Source organism: Pavona decussata, unplaced genomic scaffold, assembly GCF_977016875.1.
Source record: "Pavona decussata unplaced genomic scaffold, jaPavDecu1.1 SCAFFOLD_133, whole genome shotgun sequence".
Lineage (NCBI taxonomy): Eukaryota > Metazoa > Cnidaria > Anthozoa > Scleractinia > Agariciidae > Pavona > Pavona decussata.
In genome coordinates this window covers 2,969,699-2,986,589 of record NW_028145546.1, presented here as the reverse complement: position 1 = coordinate 2,986,589, position 16,891 = coordinate 2,969,699, and positions in this window count along the sequence as shown.

The window sequence follows — 16,891 nt, the reverse complement described above, 5'->3', positions numbered from 1 at the left end:
AAAAATGTGAATAAAGAAGTATAAAAGTCTTTCCTTACGATCGTTCAAGTAAGCAAAGAAGACAAATTCTTGGGCCTTTATGTTAACTGTTGGTCTGGTGCGTTGTCTTCCATAACAATGATATGCTAACAATGGCTCTCTTATTATCTTCGACCTTAGACCTCTTTTCCTTAGACCTTTTATTTCTTTTCTGTTTATTCCCGTATGTTCTTTACAACCCGTTCTAAATATTGACGTACCATCTATAATAGAGTGGATAAATGGAAATTTCAGTGGCTTCCACAGAGTGGCTCTTTCATCCACTGTTTCCAGTCGAATTGAAACTTGGGAATGTTGGTTTTCGTAGAGGAAGGAAAACCAGAGAGCCCGGAGAAAAACCCTCGGAGCAAGGACGAGAACCAACAACAAACTCAACCCACATATGACGCCGAGTCTGGAAATCGAACCCGGGCCACATTGGTGGGAAGCGAGTGCTCTCACTCACTGCAACATCCCTGCCTCCCCCTTTATAAACTACTCAGCTGGCTATTCTGAGTATTTTCTTTTTGCCAAACTAAAGTCCACTGTTTACTTCAAAGTGCAGCAAAAATTAATGATTGTAAAGTCTTGAACTTGTTACTGTCTACTAGCTTTGGCATTTATAACGAGTGCTGGCTGTCAGGCTAGTTCACTCCGGCTCTGTCGAGGTTTCTTCCTCCTTAGCCATTGAATGGGTGGCACAACCCTGTTGCTAGCTTTTCAGCCACGCATCTATACGTACTCACCTCCGCCAAGTAATCCAGATTTTAACACTTATATTTGCTCAGCTTGCAAGCCCCAGTAAGATAACTTTTGCTTAGACCACTAATCGGGGGACACTTTTCAGATCAAATTGGGATGTGGAAATGTTGGTTTTTGAGCAGAGGGGAAAACCGGAGTACCCGGAGAAAAACCTCTCAGAGCAACGACGGGAACCCAGGCCACATTGGTGGGAGGCGAGTACTCTCAGTCATCATTGCGCCATCCCTGCTCTTCTCAAACTGCCAGAAAAAGCCAAATACTTACAGCTACACTACGCAGTAAACGATTTTTTAACAATCTGTTGAGCGTTTATTACAACGAGAAGCCCGTTTTCTGTGTCAAAACGAAAAGTGTTGGGAAGCTAAGCATGTGAATTAATTTAGTCGTTATTAATTTTGCAAGACTTTTGGTAGTGCAGTTAATGTGATTAAAGCTCAATGGCATTGTTTTTAGGCGCCTTCCTGTTTGTCCAAGGAATGTTGTACCGTAAAACAGAATTGCAATCCCCGCTGAATCTTGAGAAGGGCATCCTCGAAGGTTGAAATTAGGTAAAACCACTTTTAACTTTTTGTTAAAAAGATGAATCGTCTATTATCTATTTCGTGACATCAGTTGGCCGATTGGTGTGATTTCAACTAATCGTTTGTATTTTAAACGTACCATCTGGTACCCTCCTGGCCCGGGACGGTTTTATGAAAGCTGTTTAATTAAACCAGGTTTAACAAAATGAAAATTGGCAACAGAAAGCTGAACCATTGGCTTTGACATAGGATTCAAGTAAACTTTAACTTATGATTTCATTTGTGCTAAATCTGTAGTCGACAAAAATTCGAAAGCGGCTTTTATGAAGGAAACAATTTTAAACTGTGTTTAACTAAAACAGCTTTTAAATGTGTTTAAGCCTTGGTGTGAATGCGGCATTAGTCAAACTGACGGGACAAAAAGTTTTGGAAAACCCTTATTGATTTGTAATTTAATTTTAATCAAAGTTCATGTTAACCCAAGACTGATAGCTTAATCCGACTTTGAACAACTGGGCCCAATTGTTCGAAACATTAATCCACCCTGGCAAGGTTTTCTGCTCGCTCGTTTAAATTGTTTTTAACTCTAACGTTAAGCTAGTGGTAAAGAAAAGTCAATGTCAAAACTGAGGGACAAAAATCTTTTTCAAAAATCTTTGTTGTTGTGTAATTAAACTCGAGCCAAAGTTGTTGTTAATCCAGGAGTAGCTTAATCGGGCTTTGAGCAACTGGGCCCTGAAGTTTAATTGCGAAAATGTTTACTACATGGTATAAATTTAGACTGATCTTACCATGTACCATGCATGTTCACATGCAAGCCGGAACATGCCAGAGTAAGGAATTACTTTCCCAAACTATACCTTGTAGGGAACGCCTTGCATTTCAGCACAATTATATAACTCGGCCAGGCAAGTTAAACCTTACGAGTGGTGAGTGATTTACAGGATATAGCGAAGGTCGAGGTACTAAAGGAGGATTTGGTGTCCTTGAGACTCAGAATGCCGATCAAGGTGTTAAACTGAAAAAATGTAAACCAGTTGTTTCATGATGGTGTCAGTGCACTTTGCTACCCAAGCTTGTTTACAGCCGTTCCCCTCAATTGGAATCAAATAATCCAATTAAATATAACAGGTTAAACTGAATACCAACTGGCAGGAGACATATCAGATGGTTACTTTACTAGCACGATTGAGGGGATCAACAGAGTGCGACTTGAACCCGAGAAAACTGGATTACAAGTTCGACACCCCAACACCCGACCATGTGCACGCTAGCCTAGCCAAGCGAGTTTGACTCCCAGTGTGATTGCAAATAAGGATTATCGATGCCAGTCGATCTTAACAATTCAGTGCTGCATATGTAAGGGGTTGAGATAAGACTTCTTTGGGACCAGTTTAAAAAAATATCACAGTTAAATTCTACTGCAGTATCGTGGTAGCAGGCGGGTCTAACTAATGCCAGACTGTGCATTTACTGCTGATTTTTTTTTCATATTTCTTTTTCTACTGCGGCGAAGGATTGAATCTGAGCCGAAGTGCTTTCGTTGGACCCAGCGACCTGAAGCTGAGACTATCACTTACTTTGCGTGTTTTACCAACCATGTCTCCTTCTCATACAGTGTTGGAAGGCGTTAGTTTTTTTGCAAGTCAGTGCTTGACTTGTGTTTTTCCGTCTTGTTTTGTGAGAAGGTGAAGTCTTTAAGATTGGGAAAGTAAAACCCTTTCAAACTGTTAGTAATTCGCCAATGAATTTTTTTTTCTGAAATTGTGTATGTGAAAATTAAGGCACCGGCCCAAAAAGAATCTTTAAGCAGTTGTTTCTGTGTTTCCAGATCGTTTTCCCTTTTTTCAAGAAATATTTGTGTAGGCAAATTCATTTTGCTCTGTTCGGATCCTTAATTTTCAGCTGAAAATTGAAGTTGCAGAAAGTTTTACGGAATGGAATTTTATTCCCCGAATTTCGAACTGTTGTTGACTTAATGAAAATGCTAGCTGCCCTTTTTCGCATTTTTAACAACATATATATTTGCCCCGCTGAAAATGAAAGAAAATTAGGTTTTTTTTTCAGTGTTACGAAATTTTGAGCTGTAATTTTCGTGAAGAGAACTTGAGATTTTCTCAACAACTAAATCGAAAATTCTGTGGACAAATAAGGCCTCCTTCCGCACCGCTGAGTATCATTTAATTTTCAAATTTGTCTTTCTTTCAAGTCATGGCTTTAAGTAAAGAGCTATCCAGAGAAAATCAGATAGTTCTGGTGAAGCACATCGCCATGAACCGTGGGTACTGGCCGTTCCAGTCACTATATGGAATTTACTGAATTGGTCAATGTTCATAAAAGTACCTGTAGTTTGAGTCGGGTTCCTTCTTTTTTCAAAAAAGGGACACTTTCTTTCTGCGGCCTGCGTCAGCGAATAAAAACAGGTGCCCAGTTACGATAGAGGCAAATGATATGAATTCATTCGTATCAAAGGCTTTGACATTTAACAGAGGCTCCCAGGTAGATATAATTGCGGAATTGCAAACACGATTTCAAAGAGGATTAATGTATAAGACCTCAGTATTGTTCAAATATTTAGTATACTTTAATTATCATTCCGGCAGTCATAGCGTCATTAAGGACCATTAAGTCAATATTCTGCCTGCTAAGAACGTGGCCAAATGGTCACGGGTCTTAATTTAAGTCGCTTCAATTAGGTTTTCCGGCCATTGTTAATCGTGCGTAAGTGTCGTAGATTGAGGCTAATGTCTACTTGTTTTCAGAAATCCGTTTACCATCAAATAACGACTAAGCCACAAAACATTTTTCCAGCTCAGTTTAACCTTATCACAAGCCGCTTTGAATCTTCTGACGCCCTGAGTTGACAATCTTAAAAGTTGCTCAAAAGAAATGGCTTTGCAGTGAAATATATGTTTCGTTTGATTGTGAACAATCTACAACGAGTACGTCTCTCATCGCCCTACAAGTTCAGATTATCAGTCTAGTAGGACAGCTTGAAAGCGGACTTAAAAAGCGAAACCGCAAAAGGCTTGATCCTTGTGTTGCTCCTTCAAAACAAACCATCATGACTCTTCTTGTCAATAGCTTATAGTCTCAACGGAAATGTATAGCTTTCGATAAGTAAAAACAATTCACCTTCGGGGAAGACGGGTACGATTTTGCGTAAAAACATTAAAATGGCCGATTTAAAAGCACCTGGGGCTTCTTGTTACATAACACTGATTTAGTGAAATTTATCCAGCTGCAATTATTGAAGGGTTTCCAGACAAACTCTCCCGGATTATTTACGGATCTGCTCAAAATACTCATCAGTTAACAGTGACCTTGCTTGCCGCTTCGATAAGCAGGTTATAAATAAGTACAAGCTACACAGAGCTTCTTGTTATGCCAAAGAAGTGGAATGACCACGAGTTGAGACAATTACTGTCTGACTTTTTGAAAGCCAATACAGCAAAGCGCTTCACCTATCAGCCTTTTCACGACAATCGCTGACCTACTTGTTCTCAGACAAACAAATTTGAAGAGAGGCGCTATTTTTGTGAGCACATAATCACTCCGTTGGACTGAGAGGCGCCTATAGTCTGCATTTGTTTTCCAGCGCACGCTGAGCCGAAAAAGACCTCTAAGAGAATCAGCAAGATCACAATGACAACACAACTGCTCGCCAGTATGTGGAATGATACTTGAACACCATTATTGACAATTACACCAAGGTAAGCAGCTAGTTTGCAAAATTAACACCCATTTCGCATCCTCTCAATCGCTTCATTTTAAACAAGTGGATGTCAAGTGAAAGATTTCTCTTCATTACTTCATGAATCGAGGTCCCAGAATTCGTCCGCTACATTTGCTAAATTATGCATTCAATATACCCTTCTCGGGTCTTAATCGATAAACTAAGCGAGAAGACAACTGCAACATATGCTGTGTCTTTTTAGATGCAGACTTAACGACAATATTATTGTTACTCCTGCTTTCCAATTTTTGAGACAAAATAGAATCTTTTGATCACGGCAAATCAGGACTTGCTACAGACCGCAGTGATCATCAGAGTGATTCACTCACACGGCGAGGGTCTCAAGTCTGTTCACACTCTTCTTGCCTTACTCGGACGGACATGACTAAATGACTGGTTGACTGAATGGCCAACCCCTTACTGACTGAAAAAATGCTAAAATGACTGATCAATTTGGGACTGACTTGAAATGACCAGCTGCTAAACCGGTTGTTGGTTTGGGGGTCGTTCTTTTGAGTGGGTGATTGATTGAATGAGTACGGGAAGAGAAAAAGCTTGGTCAGTCATCAAGTGTCTGAGCAGAGTTCGACTCCAGTTTAGGATGTTGAATGGATGATACATTTATTAAAGCTTACGTAAACGAACATAATATTTCCTGTTTGAGAGTTAAACTGAATGCATATCTTGCACAAAGTATGCAGCTTACAATACCTTCAACATGAGATCATAGAATACCAACAACTGATCAAGCATAAAATAAATCTAAGCTAGAGAAAACATTTACTTGTTTCTATTCGATCTTGAAGGGAACATTTCATACTTGAACATAGATTGCCACCGTTTATTTATGTATTTCCTTTCAATTTATTTTTTTCTGTTTTTCATAAAATAATTGAGGTTATATTGCATGCTCAAAAAATCCCAGGAATGTGTTCATTAGATCAAACATTTCATTACGTAACCCGTTGACAGATCGAAGATATAATCTTATTTAAGTAATCAGCGTGCTAGTAATGAAACAGCGTGAAAAGAAGAAAGGAATAAACATTGAAAGCATTCAACTTTCTTGAGTCAAATCTCACATGTTTTGCGTTGTTAAGTGTAAATTGCAATGCCATAGCTTAAAAAGTAGTGACAATTTAGCTTTCGTGCATTCGCCTGCAAATAGTTTTCGGTCTCCGTCGAGTACTTGGCCTCTTGACCTAGAAAGGATTTGATGTTAAATATTTTGTGATATCAGCTTGAAACTGATACTTTTGCGGTGATATCGGCGTAGGCGTATATTGTTTTCGAAAATTAAAGAGTTTTAAAATAGTAGTGGTTTCAAACAGTTTGACCATTAAATTAATTATTGGCGAATTTTCAACAGTAAACCTGCAGGATGTTTGTTCTGCGAAATTTAGTACAAATTCTGAAAAAATTAACGGAGGAGGAAAGCGTTGAGTGTTGATAGAACAAGACCTTTAAAGTTCCTTGTAGTTGCGGTTTTGAAGTTCAGACTTGATCCCCAAATAATTAACTTCTCTTTAATTTCTTGACCTGTTTTCCTTCCAAAGTAATATTGTATACTTGCATAAACTGTGACCAAGTCCGTAGACGAAATGCTCTGAGCGAGCAGCGCCATGTTCTCTTCGCCTTTCAAACTTTATCAGCTGAATTGACTGCATCTAGCACTGCATCTAGTTTTGTAAATTAAAAGCTGCGACATTTGTCGGTCCTCTTAGAGGTACTGAACTATGTAAGAAGACCAGTTTTAGTGGAAAAAGGTTATCTACTGCTTCGTGACTCGTTCAACCTTAGTGTCTCGACTGAGACGGTACACTGTTTGAGATGGTAACAGTGTCATAAACGCATGAATTTAAGTTTATGCTTTTCTTTGATACGTCCGAGTAAAATTGTTTGACTGCTCACCCAATATGATTGAGAATCATTTATATTAGCCAGGGTGAAAACGAAGTTACTTGGTTTAAGGGGAATTAAGGGAACGTTTGGCTATAACTAAACTTTTTATTCACTGATCATGAGCGGATAATATAAAATTCGTGATAAGAATGCACTTTTGTTTTTCGTTTAATACATGGGTGTCAAAGTAAGGTTAGTCTCTATCTTAAACTAGCAGACATTTCTGAATAAATTTCTTCACGAGTACACGAGTACTTAATATAAGAAACGCAGTTTTACTTGAGTGGTATCAGCCAATTTGCACTTCATGTTTTGAATGATCCCGCACCGGTGGTATTCGAAGGAGATAGTATAGCAAGCGGGAGAAAAAGCCAAGAGTAAATATTCAACAGTCGTGGTCTCTGTTAAGAAACCCAGAGGGCCAGGGAAATCATTGCCGCCATGCCAGAGCCGTGGAGAAATTGGGAACATACCTTAGCAGTGTAAACTTATTAAATACGTATGACACAAAAAGGTGGCGATGACCAGGATCAGTCAGTTTATGATAAAACTTTAGTAGACCAACCCAAACCGACGATCGCTTGCCGAGCTGTTTGTAGTCGGCAAGCCTTAGGAAGTTAACACACGTGAATTCAAAATGGCGCAGCAATCGAGCCGTTGTAGTCTTGAAAACACCCTGCGGAAAGACTGAACTGAGACAGCTACGTCGTGAATTCAGCGATGTTTTGATGCGAACACAAACAAAAACAAAAAACTCTTAGGCGCTCTGAAAAAACGCGATAAATAAGCTGAATGTGTTTGGAAAAAAGAGAGCCAGGGCCGAAATGTTTGTGGTCGACCAAATATGTCTAGTCATTCATTGTATTAAACACTGCATAGTCATGAAGAAAACAGTATTTAATAAACAGTCTTAAAGTAAAGGAACTCAATGACAATTTACTGCGGCTCTACTTGTGGAGTTGTATTCGATCCTCGTGTATCTTGTATGTATAGTCATATATTTTAGAATATTCAGGTTTTTTCGGTTCGTGTTCATGCCAACTACCACGGATGGCGAAGATCGTCCTGCTTCGACAATCAGGTTACTTTGCAAAATATGGAAAAACAAACGGATTAAAAGAGTTTGAACGTCTCTGTAAGATTTCATCCAAAACTGGTTAAATTCAGTTTTTACTGTATGTATTATAACAAACAGTATCCGCATAAAAGTTTTGCTCCGCAGATATCTCAGTTTGAATGGTCACTGGATTTAGGATCTATTGAAGTTGTTGACTAGCATAATAAACACTGCACTTCATGAAACTCGCTCACCGTCTTTGCTCAGTGAAGTTTGTCAACAACTTTCATTAAATTTAAATGGTCTACACAAACACAAAATTGTTAGAATCACCTTGGCTTGTACAGTATAATAAACTGCGCAAAGAAGTACCGTTCAAGAATGTTTGGTTTTATCAAAAGAATTGATAAGGTAATCAGTGAAGAGATTCGAGTGTTCACGGTTCGAGCTGATTATCCCTTCGTCAGAGCAAAGTACTGTTCAGTTGAGCGGCGTTTTCAATGGTCACTGATAGATTTTGGGTTTCAATTCACAGACTCAAACAGGTTAGAACCAACACGGTTGAGCATAATAAACAGCACCGTATGAAAGTACAGTTCAATAACTTTAATTTGAGTGATAAGGATTTGTTTCTGAAGAGACACTGGAGCACTGAGTCAGATCTGAACCGCTACCCTGCAGTTGATTCAAAGAATTTCTTAGAACTGTGACAATCAAAAATATACACTGTGGTAGGTTTATAATATGGTTTATCGAGAGAACCACATTTTTTTTACTTCAGGCGACTTGAATACACTGCGAGCGATGTAAAAATTCCACTCATTATTGGGGTCGAAAGGGGACTTGAAAGATCACCAAACTGCGCGCCGGGCAGAAATGGGTATCATGCATTCACTTGCTGTAGCCTGTCAAATTGTGTTCCAGCGCGTAGGAAAGGCGGCCCTGAACGAAAGAAAAAATGTTACTAGCGCTGTCTCTCAAATAAATAAACAAATAAATTAATTAATTTATAAATGATCTTCTTTTTTAATCTCACGATAATTTCTTACTCTCGCGCCATCTTTGCTTAGCTCTCCACAACCTGGAACAGATTGCTAATTTGCAACATATCAAATATTTACATTGATTCAGAACTGAAGTGACGAATATTTTTCAACTAAATGTCTACAGCCTCAAGTGAGTTTCTTAAACACCGCAGCAAGAGTTTCGGCAGTTTTCTACAAAGTTATTATCACCTACAGTTACTGAAATACCGATGTTTTTCCCCTAGCTGTTTGGTTGGGCGTTCATGTACAGTGTTTCTTTTCGCTATGTTTTGCTCATTGTTCGTTTTGTTTTCTAGATTGTGGCTGTACGTAGTGTGACTGGAAGAAGAAGTGAAAGCTGACTATATTAAACAAGAAGACGTAGAGTTTGTACTGCTTAATTCTTCATGTTAAGTTTAGGTTTTTGTGTAAGACCAATAGTGGGCTGTTTATAAAAAAACAGTCAATTACTTCTACATTTATACAGAACAATTAAAGTACAGTTAACAAAGGGTAGAGACTGAACCTTGAACTATTAATTATTGTATACACAACGAGGTGAGTAAAACTATACAAAGCTATGTTGAAGATGTAGGCAGTAGCATTTAAATTCCGATCACAATAGCAGAGGTTTAGGAGCAGTTGAGCTGTAGTTCAAAAACTACTGAACAGTATAGCAGCAACAAAGTTGTATGGCGATAGCAATATAAAGATTTCTCCATGCCAGCCAGGCTCAAATTAAACAGTCAGTTACTTTTGCATTTATATAGAACAATTAAAATATAGTTAACAGTGGACACACTCGTAGACTGAACTTACCTTGAACCACTAGCTGTGAATACAACGAACTGAGTAAAACTAATATTGAAGTTTCAGGCAGGAACATTTTAATTCTGATCACAATAGCAGATGTCAGGGCCAGTTAACAGATCAAACAATAAAATAAGTAGCATCAACCATATATACCTGTAGGTGGTAGCAATCTCTTATCCAGCCAAGCGAAGTCGGCTGACTCAAATTAAACAATACGTCGGTAGTTAATTTGTTGTGACACTAATCAGTCGGCAACCAGTGTTAGAAGTATAATTTTGGAGCGTTGGTTCTAAAGCGGCAGAGATACAGTTTTATTTCGTTAAATTAAATCCACATTGTAATAAAAAAGACAGCTTTTTTCTCTTCTTTACTTTGAATAATTGTTTGATGATCAGTCAGCTTTTTAAAGTCAGTGTCGACTGAATTTTTGCTGGGTGGGGCTGCAAGGCAATTAACCCAGTACATTAAACAAACAATCATAAGAGATACTTCATCCATCACAGCAATCTCACGACAATGCCATGAAGCAGTACTGCTTCTTTGTTTCACTCTTTACTTCACGAACGTAAAGTACGTTTTGTCCTTAACTCTGGTAAATTCGTAGCACGAAAGACATTCATGCGAGAGGCATTGATGATGTTGGGCATCTCTATTTACCCTCATAAATAACCGCAAACCTTCTCCGGCGTTCACCTAAACACTTAGTTTTGTGTTTTCTCTAACAGTTCGCTTTTACGTTCTCAATTTAAAGATAGGACGGGAGTTTGTTAAGTAAGCAGTAATGGAAAGTGTTCACGACATCAAAAACCTTAGGTATTTGGCAGTTATAGTGGTATGTAGTAGCATTAGTGGTAGTAGTAGCAGCAGCAGCAGCAGCAGCAGCAATGCTTAGTAGTCCCAGTAGTAGAAGCAGTTATATATCGTTATCAGCAGCAGCAGCAGTAGAAGTAGTAGTAGTAGTAGTAGTAGTAGTAGTAGTAGTAGTAGTAGTAGTAGATCTAGAAGTAGTAGATTAGGTAGCAGCAGCAATAGTAGTAGTTGTATAATAGTAACAGCAGTGATAGTAGTAGTAAGTTATCGTCATCATGGTCTCCTACAGTCGATACTGACTCTCGGATGAAAGTGCAAGGATAAAGTTTAAAATCATATACAGTTAAAATATCTACCATAAAATTTAGTGTCAAAGTTTATCACATTTTCTCTTGCGGCTGTAAAGTCCAATTCTTGATAAACACTTCTTGTCACATTCAGAACATTTGAAAATTTATGCCATCCAATCGTTTTACCTGTTTCGTTCTACGCTTTCTTTCAAATCTCTTATCTTCAGCAAGAACAGCCTCCTTGACAAGGTAATCCTTCAAGCCTTCCACTCGGGTCTATTTAAAGCTATATTCTCCCAGCTTCCTAAGTGATACCAATAGCTTTGAGTTCTCTCTTGTTGACAGCTTTGGTGTCCCCCTTCTTCTTTTCCCTTGGACTAATTCACTATACAACACTCACTTCCTTTGGGATTCTTCAATCCTCCATACGACTCATATGGTTAACCGTAACCTTCTTTGTTTCCACATGGTATGGATTGAGCAGTAGCAGCAGTAGTAGTTGTAGTAGTAGCAGCAGCAGCAGCAGCAGCAGCAGCAGTAGCAGTAGTTAGTGGTAATGCCAGTATCATTAGCAGCAGAAGTAGCAGTAGGAGTAACATTGGTAGCAGTAGCAACAGGCCAAATGCATTAGCAGCAGCAGTAGAAGTAGTAGTAGCAGCAGTAGCAGCAACAGCAGTAGTAGTAGTAGCAGCAGTAGCAGTAGCAGTAGCGGCAGCAGCAGCAGCAGCAGCAGCAGTAGCAGCAGCAACAGCAGCAGCAGTAGTAGTAGAAGCAGTAGCTGTAGCAGCAGTAGTAGCAGCCGCAGCAGCAGTAGTAGGACCAGTAGCATAACTGATAGTATCAGTTATGTAGTAGTAGTAGTAGTAGTAGTAGTAGTAGTAGTAGTAGTAGTAGTAGTAGTAGTAGTGGTAGTAGTAGTAGTAGCAGTAGCAGTAGCAGTAGCAGTAGCAGTAGCAGTAGCAGTAGTAGTAGCAGTAGCAGTAGCAGTAGCAGTAGCAGTAGCAGTAGCAGTAGCAGTAGCAGCAGTAGTAGTAGTAGTAGTAGTAGTAGTAGTAGTAGTAGTAGTAGTAGTAGTAGTAGTAGTAGTAGTAGTAGTAGTAGTAATAGTAGTGGTGGTGGTGGAAGTAGTAGTAGTAGTAGTAGTAGTAGTAAATCAGCAGTAGCAGTAGTTGTAGTAATTGTTAGCCATGATTAGTGGTACTTAATTGCTTGGTCACTTTATTCGTGGATTTCAATCTACAGACCTGGAGAGCCTAGAGAGCCAGTAGTAACATGCTGAATTGGTTTCGTCCATAGACTCAAGCACTCAAGTATTAGACCCGAGTTTTACAGCATAATAAACTGTACCAGTCAGGAAAGTACTGCTCAGTAGCTTTCATTTGAATGTTCACACTTAACGATTTCGTCCGCAGACCCCGCAAATTAGAGCCAACTTATACAGCATAATAAACAGTGCTAGTACCATAGGAAAGTACTGGCCCCAGATGCTCAAAGAGCGGATAACTTTATCCAGTGGATAAGTCGCTATCCAGCGGAGCAAATGTACTCCAACCAATGCTTTTGGCAAGTTTTTCACACAATCCCATACTTAAATTTGACATATGCTTCAACTACATTCACAAATAATAGGTATATCGGGAAAATCTTGCACGCATTTTATCTGCCGCATAGCAACCTATCCAGTGGATAAAGTTATCCGCTCTTTGAACAACTTGGGCCTGATCAGTAGCTTTCAATTGAATGGTCACCTTAGGCTTTTATCCACGTACTTTTAAGTGTGAACTAACCTTGTACAGCGCAATCAACATAACCCCAGAAATGCAATGGTCAATAGATTTAGTTTGAATGGTGAGACAGTAAGTAGGATTTAGTCAGAGTTGAATCACCTTCTACAGCAAAACAAAGTTTCGATAAACAGCACCTCGTGGTAGCATGCCTTTTACATGGGCATTCTTGTTTAGTCATCCAAAGACTGACAAGTACACTGAAGGTTCACGTGTTGCAAAATGAAAACAATTAATTCTTTAAGTTAATTGTATATTTTCTTTCTATCGATTAACTGTTAAGCCTTAAAAAAATAATCTTGCTAGAGGATTTCTATCCGTCTGATCTTTGTTTATGTGAAATATATGCATATAAGTGAAAAATCATATGTTGGGTCTTCGTTCCTCGTCTGCCCTGAAAATGTGCTTCGTTGTAAAGCGAATCAGTTCAGTTAAGCGAACTCCGACAGAATTCTTTTACGGAGGGTTCACTTAGAATACTTTTTTTTCTCAAATTCGGCATACAGCAGAGGCTAGCCGATCATTAACATTCAAGGGTCGGGAAAAATAATATTGTTTGAGAAAACTCGGCCATTCACCTTCCGTGGGATTCTTTCTGTTCGAAACAGGTGACACTGGTTCACTCTAAAACGGTATCGCGTTGTCCTTTGAAAAGTTCTTTCTCTAAAGAGGAAGTCGACCTTCCTAAGCTTGTACTTTTGGTCACGTAATTTTCCGCAGGGCGTAGAAAATTGAATAGCACTGTATGCTAATGTTATAACAATAAAGGTTTCGCTTTCATCTTTCTTTTTTGAGCATTGTGTCTTCTCTTGATTCGACTAATAATGTATACAAAAGAATCAGACTCGAGAATGGATGTGAAGAAGCAAAATTGTTGAGTGCTATGCTTATCTTAACAAGGCTAGTATTTTATATTTGTTACTAAAAATGCCCAATCCTTACATAAGCCTACGAATCGCAATATTTCAAAATTATTCATGTACAATGTGCTCAAAGTTCCTTTTTAAAATGAGACTGAGCCAATTCAGGCTTGCAGTCGTACAACCCCGCCACTCCAATTAGTCACAAACTAAACCTATTTAAAATCCAAATTTCGTGTTTCATTAAAACGCAGTAAAGAAGAAAAGGTATCCTTCAATCAGCCGTTTTCACTTATCGAATTTTAATCACAGAATGACACGTCGCGCAGCAATGACATAAGGATTGAATTTGTGAGAATGCTCGATCGTCAATTAAGTTTTAATTTTAATATTTCAGTCTTTGACCTTGCTGTTTGTTTTTCCAAAGAGTTTAACCCCCGATCCATCCGTTTTAATCCCGCACAGCAAATAACGTACCTCAAAACACACGTGCTGATCAATTTGAAACGCAGTCATTCTTCAACGGCCTTCAACGGTGCCACTTGAATTAATTATATTGCTTCGCCAAGAGAAGGCACTTAAAAATATTCGCTAGAACGAACTCGCAAAGGAGCGGTCTGACTGATAGCACCTTTTCAATGCAGGGAGTTTCCTGAAGACATTACAGCCATCTGTACATAAATTTGTTTTTTTTCCTATCATGAAACGATTCCTAAAATATCGACTTTTCGGCGGCACAACCCGTGGGTAACAGTTCTTCATTTTCTCGATACGCTATATTGAATGTCTGGTTAGATTTTTATTACTTGTTCAAGGGACCGAGAAGAAGTAAACAATAAACAAGTCTCAGCGATCAGCGTTTGGATATTTTTAGTGCAGAAGGCATCCGCCCGTACGCGTTTAGTTTAAATTCATGGGAGAGTGAGCTTTTAACACAACTGAGACGAAACAAACAACATGTACTGGATACTGACCCAAGGCAAAAGAAAAAAAACACACACACACACACACAATGTTGTCTTCTACCGTTTTCTCGTTTGACAGACAGGACAGACAGCCATATTTAGAAAAAGATAAAATTTTGCACTTATGTTACAGTTCCATTGCGCAATGTCCTTCATAATTCTATCTTAACTATCTATCTATCACCACAAGGAAAAAAGGGTTTACTCGTAAAGCGATAAACTAGGTCAACGAGTACAAAACAATGATCTCAGAACAACTCGAGTATTTGTCTAAATCATTAACCCGAATGAACGTCGTTAAGCTGTTAACCGCTTTCTTGTGTTTTCCACTAAATCTGGGAGGTAAAAAAAAAAGCAAAAAACAAATTGATATGTTCGAGAAATATTGCATAACATTCGCGTGCGGACGGTGTATAGATGATTTCTTTGTGAATATGTCTACGAGACAGCGTGATTCAATCTGTCCCATGCCTCAGGTGAAGAATTTTAATTGTAAGTGAGTGGGTCTTGCTCTGGTCACACGATTGCTTAAACCCTCTCATCTATTATTTGATTCAAATGAAAAATGAAGAAGGGAGGCTTATTTCATTTAGCAGAGCTGAAAATGCTCGATGTAATGACACTAACGTGAAGAACTTCGCGGCGAAAAACACCGCGAAGACACGATCTCCAAGGTCACCAGTCATAATACGAGACAGAAAGACAAAATAGGATGATGTACGTTTGGTAATCAGTGATGCCATCTACAAATTATGTATAATGATTAAAATCCAGTAATAATCAGTGCTAGAGAGAACACGCAAGCCTTCAATTTCTGTTGCAAGTTCAACAGCTCAAGTTGATTGTGATGCATGGGGTTTGTATTTGTAGTGTGTACACAGAGGTTACGGTTTCCTAGATAGATATAATAAAAACATTGACGGCAATTGTATTAGCCTGTCTGGGAAACGTACGACAATAGTTTTTTAGGACCGAATTCCCTAACAACGCAGGTTGCTTGGGTTTTTTCATTTCAACCGCAGATGAAATCTTTCTTGTGCGGTTTGCGCTGAGACGAACAGAATTTAACGATGCATCCGAGCTAAAACTTATTGACGCACATCTGTAATGGAAATTGATCCATTTCCCCTTTCAATCAGCAAAAATTGCTCGCGAGGAAGTTTGTTTTCGGTCAAAGAAAACACATCATTGGACTTTGCCGAGTTAAATGCGCTTTCCTTCGTAAATTGACACTTACGCGGGCAGCGCAGACGTTTAAAATGGATGTGGAATTGCATAGATTTTTAGAGACTCCAAACAAAGGGAGTTTGAAAGCACAGACATCGAACAATCGAATGAAATTGTTTTTAGCTAATATACATACGAGGCAGACATTGTTGAATTTTATTAGGACACGCGAAGTGGCGTCTTGCACGCAAACTTAAAATGGGTTTTTTAAGGTCAATTTTGCGCTGAAACTTACGAGGAACGTCATTTAGAATCTCTACCCACACAGAGGATGGGCACTTCACAAGGGGAGAAACCACTAAGGAAAAGATATACTAGGGGTCGATAGGTCGATAATTGTAGCTAGGTAATGTGATTACAGAGTGCGATCTATTGGAAATATCGTGTATTGTTACAAGTCAAAACCCCACAAAACATTAGACTAGCAGACCACGACACACGTTATCACGCAACTTTCAATCTTTCTAGTCAGGTCTCAAAAGGAAGATCGAGCAACAGGAAGTGAACACAAATTTAATAAAAGTTTAAGTAAATAGTGTTTGGCTCGCTGGTTTTCACAGCTTTCTCTTGTCGCGGCCGGGGCGCTTTGTGAGTGGCAAGCTATTCCGCAAAGTGACTCTGAGTAAACATTACTCTTTATTTTGAATAAAAACTGAGATCACAGAAAAAGAGTGTGTTTATCTCGCGTCTGGGGAGATCAATTCGCGTTAGCGTTCACAAATTTTGCCTTGAATGGTGTGCGGTATTGTGAAACGGCCAGCGTTTTTCTTTTTCTTGTCAACCATCAAAAACAGAAACACTCATTTATTATTGTGATTTATTAAACAGAAACTTAAACGGTTCACGAGGTTAATGTTGTCGTTTCTTGTTGTACTGTTTAACAAGCCTTCAGAGGTCACTTTTGATACGTTACGCTGATTGCAGAGTCCTGAATTAAAAGCCATAAACTGCTCCACATCGATCATCGTAAGCAACTATACAAGTCTTTCATTTTGCATCAGAGCTCTACGAAAGGAAGACGAATAGGGCAGACGGCGATAACGAAACGTCACGAAGCAGGACTCAGACTGCAAAAACTTTCAGTATCTCTTTAGTGCGGAAAAGGTTCTTCGGTTGGACAA